A 19,168-nucleotide genomic window follows, 5' to 3' on the forward strand; every position below is an offset into this window, starting at 1 on the left:
TTTCTTATCCTGGCCAAAATAATAATTGCAGCATGAACACTTTCAGCCTTATCAGCAAGGCTGAGAGTGTTCAGCCCAACTACCGATGGCCACACGGAGCATCGGTAGGAAGACCAGAAGCGTGAGCTTCCAGGTTTCTAGTGCATTTAGGTGCCGTGATCTCACTTGATCACGGCATCTAAATCATTTCATCACTGCGATCGACATTATTGCCAGTTACGGTAATTAGCCGCAGGTCTCTGCTATGTGAAACAGCAGAGATCTGCCGGCCATGACGCCCGCTGCACGTGCGAGCGGGCGCCATGTTTGCACATCGCTGGTAGCGAACGGGTTATAGGGATTCTGTCAGCCCTATTTTCGATACTGATCTTTTCGTATCATCATATTAGTCTACATAAACAAATAAAAAATATACTAGTTTTACCCCCATTTGTCGTTTCATTTTTGATAAAAATAGGTTTTATGTATATGGTAATTACCTTACCATACCTTAACGTACCCAAGGGGCTGTTCCTCCGGCCGTTTGTGCCCAGCCGTGCCCCTGATCTCTGAGCCCAGCACCGCCCCGCTATTAATTTATTCACTCCTCTTCAGCCTTTTTTTTTCTTAGTGCACCATAATCCCGCACATGCGCCGATGTTACACACTGCCTGTGCAGTGTCCTGGCAGCAGCCTCATCGAGTGTGATCTCGCATGCGCCAGCATGCCGTAGAGGAGTGAATAAATTAACAGCGGGCCGGCGCTGGGCTCAGAGATCAGGGGCGAGGCTGGGTACAAACGGCCGGAGGGACAGCTCCTTGGGCACATTAAGAAGGTTATTACCATATACATAAAACCTATTTTTATCAAAAATGAAGCGACAGGTGGGGGTAAAACTAGTATATTTTTAATTAGATAATGGAAACTAATATGATGATACGAAAAGCTCAGTATCGAAAATCGGGCTGACAGGGCCACATGTAGGATGCTTCTAACACCAGGAAACACAGTATAATAACAATAGGGCTTTATTTCCCCAGTGGTACGAGCTGGGCACAACATATTGGGCACTGAAATGGCATATCTGTGGAAAAAATGCAGTGTTTACTTTGCACCACCCATTGTATATTAAAGGGGTTATACCATGACTAATGTAAAAAATGAAAATCAGACATCATATAGTACATGACAATCTCTTTCTAACAAAGCTAGTCCCAGCCTTGTACCGCACATGGATCCAGAGATCTTCTCATTCATTGCTCTGCTAGATTTATATCAAGCCGGCAGCTCAAGGGGAGTGTCTTTTCTGCTGCAGCTCAGGGGACGTGTCCATCCTATCCCTATCACAGTTCAAGAGGCAGTTGAAGAATGAAACTGAGCATGTGCGGCCATCTCAGTGAGCCGGACAAAGAAATGAGGGGGAAAAAAACAGCAGGTGGTGCTATACAGATACATTTTATTAAATAACTCTGTTGCTATGCTAAATTTCTAATTACATGCAATTAAAAAAGTATTCAGATCCAGGTGCTGGTTTGAAAACTGTAGAATATTTTTCGTGGGACAACCCCTTTAACTTTTGCAAAAAAACCTGTGTGGTAAAAATTCTTACTACATGCTTTTATAAATTGCTTGAGGGGTGTGGTTTTTAAAAAGGGGTCACTTCTTCTGGACTTCTCATTTCACCCTAGGGCTAAAACTACAGTATATGCCCAGCATGTTAAAACATTCTATCAAACACATGTGGGGTAAAACATTCACTACCCCCAAAAATACATTTCTTTAGGGGTCACTTCTTGATGTTTTCCAATTTAATTGAACCCCAGGGACCCCATAAATGAAACATAGGGCAGATAGCCTTTCCATCTAAATCTACCCTAAAAAAGCCAAATACTGTAGTAACTCATCCTAGTAAACCACTTAATACACCCTAAAGGACAGAGAGATCACCCCCAAAGGGGCTTCACATGCCAAGACTGTGCCTGGTAAACGCTAGTACACCCTAATCTGATAGGGGAGCACCAAGATAAAGGAATTTACTAGGAAGAAAAAATTGAATAGAAGCCTCACTGCTGCCCTGGAATATCCATGTCTACTGAATGGGTAATAGACTATAATTGACTCACATCAGCAATACAATGACTTCACAATCCAGACAACTTGTATACAATCAGATGGAATAAACAACCCACAACAGTGGTGAGGGAGTCGGAAAAAGGGAATAGTTGCAATTTTTCAGGGAAAAACTGCACCAAAATGTGTGACTTTTCTATAGCGTAGAGCTGGCGTGTCTCCACACAGAACTTGAAGTCAGTGTCAGACTGGGGTTCCTTGTGCCCAGCAGAGGACATTATTCTTGTGGCTGAATTCCCATATTATCAGTAATGTTTAATAGGTTTTGATTAAAAGAAATAGACCCTAGTGACAGGTGACTGGCTTCAAAGCAGCTCCAAATAGGTTTTTCTCCTGCATCTTAGGGGCCCACTATGATATCTGAGTCTGGACCCACTGGAGATCCTTTGGTACTCTCATGAGTCAGTCTAATGCTGGTTGCATTAAGGGGTTTGTTTCTCACTATGAAAACTCCTGCTCATATGCCCTATACGTGACATATAAATGTAAGACACTGATACTTCCAAAAATATAAGTAGTGCTTGTAGATGTTTGAGCCAAAATATATATACACTGCTCAAAAAAATAAAGGGAACACAAAAATAACACATCCTAGATCTGAATTAATTAAATATTCTTCTGAAATACTTTGTTCTTTACATAGTTGAATGTGCTGACAACAAAAATCACACAAAAATAAGAAAATGGAAATCAAATTTTTCAACCCATGAAGGTTTGCATTTGGAGTCACCCTCAAAATTAAAGTGGAAAAACACACTACAGGCTTATCCAACTTTGATGTAATGTCCTTAAAACAAGTCAAAATGAGGGTCAGTAGTGTGTGTGTGGCCTCCACGTGCCTGTATGACCTCCCTACAACGCCTGTGCATGCTCCTGATGAGGTGGCGGACGGTCTCCTGAGGGATCTCTTCCCAGACCTGGACTAAAGCATCTGCCAACTCCTGGACAGTCTGTGGTGCAATGTGACGTTGGTGGATAGAGCGAGACATGATGTCCCAGATGTGCTCAATTGGATTCAGGTCTGGGGAACGGGCGGGCCAGTCCATAGCATCAATGCCTTCATCTTGCAGGAACTGCTGACACACTCCAGCCACATGAGGTCTAGCATTGTCTTGCATTAGGAGGAACCGAGGGCCAACCGCACCAGCATATGGTCTCACAAGGGGTCTGAGGATCTCATCTCGGTACCAAATGGCAGTCAGGCTACCTCTGGCGAGCACATGGAGGGCTGTGCGGCCCTCCAAAGAAATGCCACCCCACACCATTACTGACCCAATGCCAAACCGGTCATGCTGGAGGATCTTGCAGGCAGCAGAACGTTCTCCACGGCGTCTCAAGACTCTATCACGTCTGTCACATGTGCTCAGTGTGAACCTGCTTTCATCTGTGAAGAGCACAGGGCGCCAGTGGCGAATTTGCCAATATTGGTGTTCTCTGGAAAATGCCAAACATCCTGCACAGTGTTGGGCTGTAAGCACAACCCCCACCTGTGGACGTCGGGCCCTCATATCACCCTCATGGAGTCTGTTTCTGACCGTTTGAGCAGACACATGCACATTTGTGGCCTGCTGGAGGTCATTTTGCAGGGCTCTGGCAGTGCTCCTCCTGTTCCTCCTTGCACAAAGGAGGAGGTAGCGGTCCTGCTGCTGGGTTGTTGCCCTCCTACAGCCTCCTCCATGTCTCCTGATGTACTGGCCTGTCTCCTGGTAGCGCCTCCATGCTCTGGACACTACGCTGACAGACACAGCAAACCTTCTTGCCACAGCTCGCATTGCTGTGCCATCCTGGATAAGCTGCACTACCTGAGCCACTTGTGTGAGTTGTAGACTCCGTCTCATGCTACCACTAGAGTGAAAGCACCGCCAGCATTCAAAAGTGACCAAAACATCAGCCAGGAAGCATAGGAACTGAGAAGTGATCTGTGGTCACCACCTGCAGAACCACTCCTTTATTGGGGGTGTCTTGCTAATTGCCTATAATTTCCACCTGTTGTCTATCCCATTTGCACAACAGCATGTGAAATTGATTGTCACTCAGTGTTGCTTCCTAAGTGGACAGTTTGATCTCACAGAAGTGTGATTGACTAGGAGTTACATTGTGTTGTTTAAGTGTTCCCTATATTTTTTTGAGCAGTGTATTTAGAAATCAACTTCATGTCTTCAGTTCCAGAAATATGTATGTATGGACTGTGTGACAGTGGTGGGTTAGTGTCAGCCGACTGATGTTTCTATTTTCTGGGCAATAATATTACATTATGTATAACATTACTTTTATTGTTTCAAGTCCCTCGCTACTTTTTTGGGTGTTGTACCGTTTTTGGGAGATAAGGTGATTAGAGTTGAGCGAACACCTGGATGTTCGGGTTCGAGAAGTTCGGCGGAACTTCCCGGAAATGTTTGGGTTCGGGATCCGTACCCGACCCGAACTTCGTCCCGAACCCGAACCCCATTGAAGTCAATGGTGACCTGAACTTTTCGGCACTAAAAAGGCTGTAAAACAGCCCAAGAAAGGGCTAGAGGGCTGCAAAAGGCAGCAAAATGTAGTTAAATCCCCTGCAAACAAATGTGGATCGGGAAATGAATAAAAATAAAAATAAAATAAATAAAAATTAACTAATATCAATTGGAGAGAGGTCCCATAGCAGAGAATCAGGCCTTATGTCAGCAGAGAATCAGTCTTCATGTCATAGCAGAGAATCAGGCTTCACGTCACCCAAAACTGGAGCAGTCAATTGTCATATATTTAGGCCCCGGCACCCAGACAGAGGAGAGAGATCCCATAACAGAGATTCAGGCTTCATGTCAGCAGAGAATCAGGCTTCATGTCATAGCAGAGAATCAGGCTTCACGTCGCCCACCACTGGAACAGTCCATTGTCAGATATTTAGACCCAGGCAGAGGAGAGAGGTCCCATAGCAGAGAATCTGGCTTCATGTCAGCAGAGAATCAGTCTTCAGGTCATAGCAGAGAATCAGGCTTCATGTCACCCACCACTGGAACAGACCACTGTCAGATACTTTTAGGCCCCGGCACCCAGACAGAGGAGAGGTTCATTCAACATTGGGTTGCCCCGCAATATAATGGTAAAATGAAAATAAAAATAGGATTGAATGAGGAAGTGCCCTGGAGTACAATAATATATGGTTAAGGGGAGATAGTTAATGTCTAATCTGCACAAGGGATGGACAGGTCCTGTGGGATCCATGCCTGGTTCATTTTTATGAACGTCAGCTTGTCCACATTGGCTGTAGACAGGCGGCTGCGTTTGTCTGTAATGACGCCCCCTGCCGTGCTGAATACACGTTCAGACAAAACGCTGGCCGCCGGGCAGGCCAGCACCTCCAAGGCATAAAAGGCTAGCTCTGGCCACGTGGACAATTTGGAGACCCAGAAGTTGAATGGGGCCGAACTATCAGTCAGTACGTGGAGGGGTGTGCACAGGTACTGTTCCACCATGTTAGTGAAATGTTGCCCCCTGCTAACACGTTCCGTATCAGGTGGTGGTGCAGTTAGCTGTGGCGTGGTGACAAAGCTTTTCCACATCTCTGCCATGCTAACCCTGCCCTCAGAGGAGCTGGCCGTGACACAGCTGCGTTGGCGACCTCTTGCTCCTCCTCTGCCTTCGCCTTGGGCTTCCACTTGTTCCCCTGTGACATTTGGGAATGCTCTCAGTAGCGCGTCTACCAACGTGCGCTTGTACTCGCGCTTCTTCCTATCACGCTCCAGTGCAGGAAGTAAGGTGGGCACATTGTCTTTGTACCGTGGATCCAGCAGGGTGGCAACCCAGTAGTCCGCACACGTTAAAATGTGGGCAACTCTGCTGTCGTTGCGCAGGCACTGCAGCATGTAGTCGCTCATGTGTGCCAGGCTGCCCAGAGGTAAGGACAAGCTGTCCTCTGTGGGAGGCGTATCGTCATCGTCCTGTGTTTTCCCCCAGCCACGCACCAGTGATGGGCCCGAGCTGCGTTGGGTGCCACCCCGCTGTGAACATGCTTCATCCTCATCCTCCTCCACCTCCTCCTCATCCTCGTCCTCCTCGTCCTCCAGTAGTGGGCCCTGTCTGGCCACATTTGTACCTGGCTTCTGCTGTTGCAAAAAACCTCCCTCTAAGTCACTTCGAAGAGACTGGCCTGAAAGTGCTAAAAATGACCCCTCTTCCTCCTCCTCCTCCTGGGCCACCTCCTCTTCCATCATCGCCCTAAGTGTTTTCTCAAGGAGACATAGAAGTGGTATTGTAACGCTGATAACGGCGTCATCGCCACTGGCCATGTTGGTGGAGTACTCGAAACAGCGCAACAGGGCACACAGGTCTCGCATGGAGGCCCAGTCATTGGTGGTGAAGTGGTGCTGTTCAGCAGTGCGACTGACCCGTGCGTGCTGCAGCTGAAACTCCACTATGGCCTGCTGCTGCTCGCACAGTCTGTCCAGCATGTGCAAGATGGAGTTCCACCTGGTGGGCACGTCGCATATGAGGCGGTGAGCGGGAAGGCTGAAGTTACGCTGTAGCGCAGACAGGCGAGCAGCGGCAGGATGTGAACGCCGGAAGCGCGAACAGACGGCCCGCACTTTATGCAGCAGCTCTGACATGTCGGGGTAGTTGCGAATGAACTTCTGCACCACCAAATTCAGCACATGCGCCAGGCAAGGGATGTGCATCAAATCGGCTAGTCCCAGAGCTGCAACGAGATTTTGCTCATTATCGCACACCACCAGGCCGGGCTTGAGGCTCACCGGCAGCAACCACTCGTCGGTCTGTTGTTCTATACCCCGCCACAACTCCTGTGCGGTGTGGGGCCTGTCCCCCAAACATATGAGTTTCAGAACGGCCTGCTGACACTTACCCCGGGCTGTGCTGAAGTTGGTGGTGAAGGTGTGTGGCTGACTGGATGAGCAGGTGGAAGAAGAGGAGGAGGAAGCTGAGTAGGAGGAGGAGGAGGAGACAGGAGGCAAAGAATGTTGCCCTGCGATCCTTGGCGGCGGAAGGACGTGCGCCAAACAGCTCTCCGCCTGGGGCCCAGCCGCCACTACATTTACCCAGTGTGCAGTTAGGGAGATATAGCGTCCCTGGCCGTGCTTACTGGTCCACGTATCTGTGGTTAGGTGGACCTTGCCACAGATGGCGTTGCGCAGTGCACACTTGATTTTATCGGATACTTGGTTGTGCAGGGAAGGCACGGCTCTCTTGGAGAAGTAGTGCCGGCTGGGAACAACATACTGTGGGACAGCAAGCGACATGAGCTGTTTGAAGCTGTCTGTGTCCACCAGCCTAAATTACAGCATTTCATAGGCCAGTAGTTTAGAAATGCTGGCATTCAGGGCCAGGGATCGAGGGTGGCTAGGTGGGAATTTACGCTTTCTCTCAAATGTTTGTGAGATGGAGAGCTGAACGCTGCCGTGTGACATGGTTGAGATGCTTGGTGACGCAGGTGGTGGTGTTGGTGGTACATCTCATGTTTGCTGGGCGGCAGGTGCCAACGTTCCTCCAGAGGCGGAGGAAGAGGCCGAGGCGGCGGCAGCAGAAGAGGTAGCAGGGGGAGCCTGAGTGAGTTCCTTGTTTTTAAGGTGTTTACTCCACTGCAGTTCATGCTTTGCATGCAGGTGCCTGGTCATGCAGGTTGTGCTAAGGTTCAGAACGTTAATGCCTCGCTTCAGGCTCTGATGGCACAGCGTGCAAACCACTCGGGTCTTGTCGTCAGCACATTGTTTGAAGAAGTGCCATGCCAGGGAACTCCTTGAAGCTGCCTTTGGGGTGCTCGGCCCCAGATGGCGGCGGTCAGTAGCAGGCGGAGTCTCTTGGCGGCGGGTGTTCTGCTTTTGCCCACTGCTCCCTCTTTGTCTTTTGCTACGCTGTTGGCTCGGTCTCACCACTGCCTCTTCCTCCGAACTGTGAAAGTCAGTGGCACGACCTTCATTCCATGTGGGGTCTAGGACCTCATCGTCCCCTGAATCGTCTTCCACCCAGTCTTGATCCCTGACCTCCTGTTCAGTCTGCACACTGCAGAAAGACGCAGCAGTTGGCACCTGTGTTTCGTCATCATCAGAGACGTGCTGAGGTGGTATTCCCATGTCCTCATCATCAGGAAACATAAGTGGTTGTGCGTTAGTGCATTCTATCTCTTCCACCCCTGGGGAAGGGCTAGGTGGATGCCCTTGGGAGACCCTGCCAGCAGAGTCTTCAAACAGCATAAGAGACTGCTGCATAACTTGAGGCTCAGACAGTTTCCCTGATATGCATGGGGATGATGTGACAGACTGATGGGCTTGGTTTTCATGCGCCATCTGTGCGCTTTCTGCAGAAGACTGGGTGGGAGATAATGTGAACATGCTGGATGCACTGTCAGACACCCAATTGACTAATGCCTGTACCTGCTCAGGCCTTACCATCCTTAGAACGGCATTGGGCCCCACAAAATATCCCTGTAAATTCTGGCGGCTACTGGGACCTGAGGTAGTTGGTACACTAGGACGTGTGGCTGTGGCAGAACGGCCACGTCCTCTCCCAGCACCAGAGGGTCCACTAACACCACCACGACCATGTCCGCGTCCCTTACTAGATGTTTTCCTCATTGTTACCGTTCACCACAATAAGAAAAATATTATTCGGGCCAATGTATTGAATTCAAATATCTATTTAGGTACCGTATTACACTAATACAGGCACACCAGTAATGACAGATTTAGCTGAATATAAATTTGAGGCCTATTATTTAGGCGCTGGGTCACAGGTATACGTTTACGGACAGAATTAGACTTGGATCTGCACAATAGCGTGTGTGTGAAGTTATTAAGAATTACCCTATCAGCACCTTGAATCTAATATACCCTTTTAGGGATAGATTTAAAGTAGGCCTGATACAGCAGAAACCACTAATTTAGAGAATTGCAAAATTGGGAATTGTATTTCAACCCAGAACAAAAACTGTGCTTTGACGGACACTAAATAACTTGACCAGCTAAAGCAGTAATGACAGATTTGGATGAATATAAATGTGAGGCCTATTTTTTAGGCGCTGCGTGACAGGTATACGTTTAATCACAGAATTAGACTTGGATCTGCACTGTAGCGTGTGTGTGAAGTTATTGAGAATAACTTGGTGACAGGCTCAGCTTGACCCTGATGTAGGATATAGCCAAAAAATAACCACACTATTGATGGTTAAATGCACTTGGGTGACAGGCTCAGCTTGCCCCTGATGTAGTATATGGCCAAAAAATAACCACACTATTGATGGTTAAATGCACTTGATGACAGCTTGACCCTGATGTAGGATATAGCCAAAACATAACCACACTATTGATGGTTAAATGCACTTGGGTGACAGGCTCAGCTTGCCCCTGATGTAGTATATGGCCAAAAAATAACCACACTATTGATGGTTAAATGCACTTGATGACAGCTTGACCCTGATGTAGGATATAGCAAAAAATAACCACACTATTGATGGTTAAATGCACTTGGGTGACACAGGCTCAGCTTGCCCCTGATGTAGTATATGGCCAAAAAATAACCACACTATTGATGGTTAAATGCACTTAATGACAGCTTGACCCTGATGTAGGATATAGCAAAAAATAACCACACTATTGATGGTTAAATGTACTTGGTGGCAGCTTGTGCTGGCGCACCACAAGCCACGAAATGGCCGCCGATCACCCCAGAAAAAAGTGACTGAAAAACGCTCTGGGCAGCCTAAAAACAGTGAGCAATTGAATAGCAGCAGTTTAATGATCCACAGCTGTAGATCGATCACTGAATGAAGTCTTTTGGAGGAGTTAATCACTGCCTAATCTCGCCCTAACGTCGCAGCTGCAACCTCTCCCTACACTTGTATCAGCAGAGTGAAGTGCAGCGCTACGTGACCCAAGCTTATATAGAGGCTGGGTCACATGCTGCACTGGCCAATCACAGCTATGCCAATAGTAGGCATGGCTGTGATGGCCTCTTGGGGCAAGTAGTATGATGCTTGTTGATTGGCTGCTTTGCAGCCTTTCAAAAAGCGCCAAGAAAGCGCCGAACACCGAACCCGGACTTTTACGAAAATGTTCGGGTTCGGGTCCGTGTCAAAATAACCAGACTGTTGATGGTTAAATGCACTTCGGTGACACAGGCTCAGCCTGCAGCTGATGTAGTATATGGCCAAAAAATAACCAGACTGTTGATGGTTAAATGCACTTCGGTGACACAGGCTCAGCCTGCAGCTGATGTAGGATATAGCAAAAAATAACCACACTATTGATGGTTAAATACACTTGGTGATAGCTTGTGCTGGCACACCACAAGCCGCAAAATGGCCGCCGATCACCCCAGAAAAAAGTGATATAAAAACGCTCTGGGCAGCCTAAAAAAAGTGAGCAAGTCGATATTAGCACTTCAATGATCCACAGCTGCAGATCGATCACAGAATGAAGTCTTTTGGAGGAGTTAATCTGCCTAATCTCGCCCTAACGTCGCAGCAGCAACCTCTCCCTATGCTTGAATCAGCAGAGTGACGTGCAGCGCTACGTGACCCAAGCTTATATAGAGGCTGGGTCACATGCTGCACTGGCCAATCACAGCCATGCCAATAGTAGGCAAGGCTGTGATGGCCTCTTGGGGCAAGTATTTCAAAAAGTGCCAAGAAAGCGCCGAACACCGAACCCGAACCCGGACTTTTACGAAAATGTTCGGGTTCGGGTCCGTGTCACGGACACCCCAAAATTCGGTACGAACCCGAACTATACAGTTCGGGTTCGCTCATCCCTAAAGGTGATCAAAAACAGCTATTCAATCAGTTTTTCATTTTTATGGCATGTGGGATAAGCAACATAATCTTTTTTTATAGATCAGTTTCTGATGCAACAATACCAGTTATGTTTACTTTATTATTATTATTATTATATTTTTTCAGGTTTTATTAATAATAAAAAGTCTGGATAAGTGAAGAGGATGATTTTTTTAAACTTGAAATTTAGATTTTTTTTACTTTTTTTTTTTTTTTACTTTTAAAAATGTCCTCTTAGGGGACTGTAGTCAGATTGCAATCCACTGTAATATTGCAGTATAACTGTTAGTTTTTAACCAACAGCTTAACACATCCTGTGTGTAGCAGGCCCTAATAGGTATGTAATATTTAAGAAGTTGAACCGGCACTCAGAACAGTTGGAGATCAGGTGGAATAGTATAAAAACTCTGGATAACCACAACTGGTGCTCAGGTTCAAAGAAACACCCCTAGTTCTTGAGTATGAAATAGTTAAGAAGTTGAACCGGCACTCAGAACAGTTGGAGATCACGTGGAATAGTATAAAATGGATTTATTATTGTCATAAAATATATATCTCTACATCAAACATGTATACATTAAATAAAATTCACCAGACATTACAAAAATATATAAAAGTATATAAAAAAGGGAGTATGGATATATCCAAGACCTGAATTTTGCAATAATATGAAAACGTTGTGTCCAAGGTTCTCTGTATCAAAAAAGCTGTATCCGTTTCCTCCCGGTGGGGATGGTTCTCGTTAGGGTTGTCCCGATACCGATACTAGTATCGGTATCGGGACCGATTCCGAGTTTTCTCGGCGGTACTCAGCCGCCGATACCCCGCCCCGATACATAAATAGAATACTTTTTTTTTTTCCCGCAATGAATATTTTTGCGGCCCGGCAAAGATGCAGCATCGGGAGAGAGGAGGGGCTGGAGTCCGTAACTATGGGCGGGGCCCGGTGCAGTCACTGTACTCTTACACCGGGCCCCGCCGCTCACCAAAGTATTTATAAACGTGAATCCTTATCCTGTTATTAAGTTGAACTAATGCTGCCCTCTCCCATGTTCCCATGTTCCCCTGTATCCCCCTGTAAGCTTCAATAGCAGGCAGAGCAGACGGCAGCAGTAACGTCACTCACTGACGTAGAGCGCCTGCTCCGCCCACTTTGTGAATGAAGCAGGCGGAGCAGACGCGCGACGTCAGTGAGTGACGTTACTGGTGCCGTCCGCTCTGCCTGCTATGGAAGCTTAAGTAAGTGCTGTGGGGATACAGGGGAACATGGGAGAGGGCAGCGTTAGTTCAACTTAATAACAGGATAAGGATTCACGTTTATAAATACTTCGGTGAGCGGCGGGGCCCGGTGTATTGGGGGACACTGTTATGAGGGGGATCTGTGGATGACATATAGCAGTGTCATTCACAGATCCTCCCCATAACAGTTCCATCCACAGATCCCCTATAACAGCACCATCCACAGATCCCCCACCAAATAACAATGCCATCCTCAGATCCCCCCACCCCATAACAATGCCATCCACAGATATCCCACCCCATAGCAGTACCATCCACAGATCCCCATAACAGTGCCATCCACAGATCCCCCATAACAGTGCCATCCACAGATCCCCCATAACAGTGCCATCCACAGATCCCCCATAACAGTGCCATCCACAGATCCCCATAACAGTGCCATCCACAGATCCCCATAACAGTGCCATCCACAGATCCCCCATAACAGCACCATCCACAGATCCCCATAACAGTGCCATCCACAGATCCCCATAACAGTGCCATCCACAGATCCCCCATAACAGCGCCATCCACAGATCCCCTATAACAGTGCCATCCACAGATCCCCCATAACAGTGCCATCCACAGATCCCCCATAACAGTGCCATCCACAGATCCCCCATAACAGTGCCATCCACAGATCCCCCATAACAGTGCCATCCACAGATCCCCATAACAGTGCCATCCACAGATCCCCCATAACAGTGCCATCCACAGATCCCCCATAACAGCGCCATCCACAGATCCCCCATAACAGTGCCATCCACAGATCCCCCATAACAGTGCCATCCACAGATCCCCCATAACAGTGCCATCCACAGGTCCCCCATAACAGTGCCATCCACAGATCCCCCACATGACAGTGCGTCATCCACAGATCCACAGATCCCCCAAAACGGTCACATGACATTTTAAAAAAGTATCGGTATTCGGTATCGGTGACTACTTGAAAAAAAGTATCGGTACTTGTACTCGGTCCTAAAAAAGTGGTATCGGGACAACCCTAGTACTTCTCGTGGATCACAGCTAAGGTGATAGAGTGAAATCCCCCCTTGGATGACGTATACACCGGTGTATTTTAGGTTGCGATACTCATTATACTAGCAGGTGATATACATAGTATAAATTCAACACGTACAAATCCCGTTCGGCGTACTGTTTCTTCAAAATATTTAAATTCATGCGGTGCATCAGGTAATGGATCACTGTGTATAAGTATAACTCCATATTAAACAATGTTCAAACAATACTTCTGTTTCGACTCTCTCAGGAATCGGGGCACACCATACATATGGTTCAAAAAGTATAGTCATGTGCAGAACTTTTGTTCTTTTATATCGGAGATATGTTCTCTATGTCGTCCCAATTCAGTCTGTCCGTATATAGAACATAAATTGTTTCGGATTGTGTTTCACTCTGTACTCACGGTATACCTCGCTGGTCCACCTTAATCAGTGTGCGGAGATTCCTACTGTGGCGTCCCACAGCTACACACTCCAGCCGTTCTCCGCTCCGGCGGCGTTGGTTTCGGTTTGCAGCGTCGCCGGGATCTCGTCCCAGTTCACGTGAGAGTTAGTTTGTGTCTTACTTTCGTGAGTAGAGTAGAAGGATACTGCGCTTCTTTAACAATATACTTTAGTACATGGCCATGTATATTCGAGACTGGTTGTCACACAGGTATTCCGTCCAGACGCGTTTCGAGATAACTTCTCTTCCTCAGTACGCCGCACGGGATTTGAACGTGTTGAATTTATACTATGTATATCACCTGCTAGTATAATGAGTATCGCAACCTAAAATACACCTGTGTATACGTCATCCAAGGGGGGATCTCACTCTATCACATTAGCTGGGATCCACGAGAACCATCCCCACCGGGAGGAAACGGATACAGCTTTTTTGATACAGAGAACCTTGGACACGACGTTTTCATATTATTGCAAAATTCAGGTCTTGAATATATTCATACTCCCTTTTTTATATACTTTTATATATTTTTATAACCTCTGGTGAATTTTATTTAATGTTTACATGTTTGATGTAGAGATATATATTTTATGACAATAATAAATCCATTTTATACTATTCCACGTGATCTCCAACTGTTCTGAGTGCCAGTTCAACTTCTTAACTATTTCATACTCAAGAACTAGGGGTGTTTCTTTGAACCTGAGCACCAGTTGTGGTTATCCAGAGTGAGCCATCTGTTCACCGTTTGCAATCAGTATCCTTATAGGTATGTGTACATGGCAGAGCTGGAGGCCTATGTAAGCCTTCTGGCTGTCATAGCAATCATATGGACTCTATGATTCCATCACAGGGGACCCAATGGGGATGAGATGGAGCCCCCTCCCTCTATAAACCACTTACATTCAGCAGCCAGGAGGAGAAAAAATGTTTAATAAACTCCTCCCTCATCACTATTTCAAGGAATACCACTTTTAATTAAAATTTTTAACCTTTTTATGATTTATATAATTGAAGAACATTTTAGGGTTAGTTTTTCTTTCTTTAGCAATGAGTCTGTCTTCAGGTTTGCTGCCTTTATCTCTTTTTTACATGTTCTGTTGCTTCTCCTCATACACAATAATTTTTTCTCAGCATCAGAGTGCAGTTCACACAGCACAATTCGCTGCCCACAAACGATGATTGAGGTGTCCGAACCAAAGATCATTTCTTCTGATGAATGAGCGTTTCGCTTATACATCTGATGATCTGTTGCACCTTTACATAGGTAGATTATGGGGAATGAACATTCATAAGCATGTTCATTCAGCATAATCTACCTGACAATTGGCCAGTGTAAATGAAGCATTATTGTTGAGGACATTGTCCCAGTTAACCACTTAAGGACCACAGGTTTATACCCCACTAAAGACCAGGCCCTTTTTTTACAAATCGGCACTCCACAACTTTAGCGGTTTATTGCTCGGTCATGCAACTTACCACCCAAATGAATTTTACCTCCTTTTCTTCTCACTAATAGAGCTTTCATTTGGTGGTATTTCATTGCTGCTGACATTTTTACTTTTTTTGTTATTAATCGAAATTTAAAGATTTTTTTGCAAAAAAATGACATTTTTCACTTTCAGTTGTAAAATTTTGCAAAAAAAACGACATCCATATATAAATTTTGCTCTAAATTTATTGTTCTACATGTCTTTGCTAAAAAAAAATGTTTGGGTAAAAAAAAAAATGGTTTGGGTAAAAGTTATAGCGTTTACAAACTATGGTACAAAAATGTGAATTTCCGCTTTTTGAAGCAGCTCTGACTTTCTGAGCACCTGTCATGTTTCCTGAGGTTCTACAATGGCCAGACAGTACAAACACCCCACAAATGACCCCATTTCGGAAAGTAGACACCCTAAGGTATTCGCTGATGGGCATAGTGAGTTCATAGAACTTTTTATTTTTTGTCACAAGTTAGTGGAATATGAGACTTTGTAAGAAAAAAAAAAAATAAATCATTTTCCACTAACTTGTGACAAAAAATAAAAAATTCGAGGAACTCGCCATGCCCATCAGCGAATACCTTGAAGTGTCTTCTTTCCAAAATGGGGTCACTTGTGGGGTAGTTATACTGCCCTGGCATTCTAGGGGCCCAAATGTGTGGTAAGGAGTTTGAAATCAAATTCTGTAATAAATGGCCGGTGAAATCCGAAAGGTGCTCTTTGGAATTTGGGCCCCTTTGCCCACCTAAGCTGCAAAAAAGTGTCACACATGTGGTATCTCCGTATTCAGGAGAAGTTGGGGAATGTGTTTTGGGGTGTCATTTTACATATACCCATGCTGGGTGAAATAAATATCTTGGTCAAATGCCAACTTTGTATAAAAAAATGGGAAAAGTTGTCTTTTGCCAAGATATTTCTCTCATCCAGCATGGGTATATGTAAAATGACACCCAAAAACACATTCCCCAAGTTCTCCTGAATACGGAGATACCACATGTGTGACACTTTTTTGCAGCCTAGGTGGGCAAAGGGGCCCATATTCCAAAGAGCACCTTTCGGATTTCACTGGTCATTTTTTACAGAATTTGATTTCAAACTCCTTACCACACATTTGGGCCCCTAGAATGCCAGGGCAGTATAACTACCCCACAAGTGACCCCATTTTGGAAAGAAGACACCCCAAGGTATTCGCTGATGGGCATAGTGAGTTCATGGAAGTTTTTATTTTTTGTCACAAGTTAGTGGAATATGAGACTTTGTAAGAAAAAAAAAATAATAATAAATCATTTTCCACTAACTTGTGACAAAAAATATAAAATTCTAGGAACTCGCCATGCCCCTCACGGAATACCTTGGGGTGTCTTCTTTCCAAAATGTGGTCACTTGTGGGGTAGTTATACTGCCCTGGCATTCTAGGGGCCCAAATGTGTGGTAAGGAGTTTGAAATCAAATTCTGTAAAAAATGGCCGGTGAAATCCGAAAGGTGCTCTTTGGAATGTGGGCCCCTTTGCCCACCTAGGCTGCAAAAAAGTGTCACACATGTGGTATCTCCGTATTCAGGAGAAGTTGTGGAATGTGTTTTGGGGTGTCATTTTACATATACCCATGCTGGCTGAGATTAATATCTTGGTCAAATGCCAACTTTGCATAAAAAAATTGGAAAAGTTGTCTTTTGCCAAGATATTTCTCTCACCCAGCATGGGTATATGTAAAATGACACCCCAAAACACATTCCCCAACTTCTCCTGAATACTGAGATACCACATGTGTGACACTTTTTTGCAGCCTAGGTGGGCAAAGGGGCCCATATTCCAAAGAGCACCTTTCGGATTTCACTGGTCATTTTTTGCAGAATTTGATTTCAAACTCCTTACCACACATTTGGGCCCCTAGAATGCCAGGGCAGTATAACTACCCCACAAGTGACCCCATTTTGGAAAGAAGACACCCCAAGGTATTCGCTGATGGGCATAGTGAGTTCATGGAAGTTTTTATTTTTTGTCACAAGTTAGTGGAATATGAGACTTTGTAAGGGAAAAAAATAAAAATAAAAAAATCATCATTTTCCGCTAAAATGTGACAAAAAATATAAAAGTCTAGGAACTCGCCATGCCCCTCACGGAATACCTTGGGGTGTCTTCTTTCCAAAATGGGGTCACTTGTGGGGTAGTTATACTGCCCTGGCATTTTCCAGGGGCCCTAATGTGTGGTAAGTAGGTAAATGACCTGTGAAATCCTAAAGGTGCTCTTTGGAATGTGGGCCCCTTTGTCCACCTAGGCTGCAAAAAAGTGTCACACATGTGGTATCGCCGTATTCAGGAGAAGTTGGGCAATGTGTTTTGGGGTGTCTTTTTACATATACTCATGCTGGGTGAGAGAAATATCTCGGCAAAAGACAACTTTTCCCATTTTTTTATACAAAGTTGGCATTTGACCAAAATATTTATCTCACCCAGCATGGGTATATGTAAAATGACACCCCAAAACACATTGCCCAACTTCTACTGAGTACGGCGATACCACATGTGTGACACTTTTTTGCAGCCTAGATGCGCAAAGGGGCCCACATTCATTTTATGAGGGCATTTTTAGATATTTGGATCCCAGACTTCTTCTCACGCTTTAGGACCCCTAGAATGCCAGGGCAGTATAAATACCCCACATGTGACCCCATTTTGGAAAGAAGACACCCCAAGGTATTCAATGAGGGGCATGGCGAGTTCATAGAAATTTATTTTTTTTGGCACAAGTTAGCAGAAATTGATATATTTTTTTTTTTCTCACAAAGTCTCCCTTTCCGCTAACTTGGGACAAAAATTTCAATCTTTCATGGACTCAATATGCCCCTCACGGAATACCTTGGGGTGTCTTCTTTCCGAAATGGGGTCACATGTGGGGTATTTATACTGCCCTGGCATTCTAGGGGCCCTAAAGCGTGAGAAGAAGTCTGGAATATAAATGTCTAAAAAATTTTACGCATTTGGATTCCGTGAGGGGTATGGTGAGTTCATGTGAGATTTTATTTTTTGACACAAGTTAGTGGAATATGAGACTTTGTAAGAAAAAAAAAAATAATTTCTGCTAACTTGGGCCAAAAAAATGTCTGAATGGAGCCTTACAGGGGGGTGATCAATGACAGGGGGGTGATCAATGACAGGGGGGTGATCAGGGAGTCTATATGGGGTGATCACCACAGTCATTGATCACCCCCCTGTGAGGCTCCATTCAGTTGTCCGTATGCGTTTTGCGGATCCGATCCATGTATCAGTGGATCCGTAAAAATCATGCGGACGTCTGAATGGAGCTTTACAATGGGGTAATCAATGACAGGGGGGTGATCAGGGAGTCTATATGGGGTGATCACCACAGTCATTGATCACGCCCCTGTAAGGCTCCATTCAGACGTCCGTATGCGTTTTGCGGATCCGATCCAGCTATCAGTGGATCCGTAAAAATCATGCGGACATCTGAATGGAGCTTTACAGGGGGGTGATCAATGACAGGGGGGTAATCAATGACAGGGGGGTGATCAGGGAGTCTATATGGGGTGATCACCACAGTCATTGATCACGCCCCTGTAAGGCTCCATTCAGACGTCCGTATGCGTTTTGCGGATCCGATCCATCTATCAGTGGATCCGTAAAAATCATGCGGACATCTGAATGGAGCTTTACAGGGGGGTGATCAATGACAGGGGGGTAATCAATGACAGGGGGGTGATCAGGGAGTCTATATGGGGTGATCACCACAGTCATTGATCACCCCCCCTGTAAGGCTCCATTCAGACGTCCGTATGCGTTTTGCGGATCCGATCCATCTATCAGTGGATCCGTAAAAATCATGCGGACATCTGAATGGAGCTTTACAGGGGGGTGATCAATGACAGGGGGGTAATCAATGACAGGGGGGTGATCAGGGAGTCTATATGGGGTGATCACCACAGTCATTGATCACGCCCCTGTAAGGCTCCATTCAGACGTCCGTATGCGTTTTGCGGATCCGATCCATCTATCAGTGGATCCGTAAAAATCATGCGGACATCTGAATGGAGCTTTACAGGGGGGTGATC

This window comes from Bufo bufo, chromosome 10 (assembly GCF_905171765.1).
Source record: "Bufo bufo chromosome 10, aBufBuf1.1, whole genome shotgun sequence".
NCBI classification, from domain to species: domain Eukaryota; kingdom Metazoa; phylum Chordata; class Amphibia; order Anura; family Bufonidae; genus Bufo; species Bufo bufo.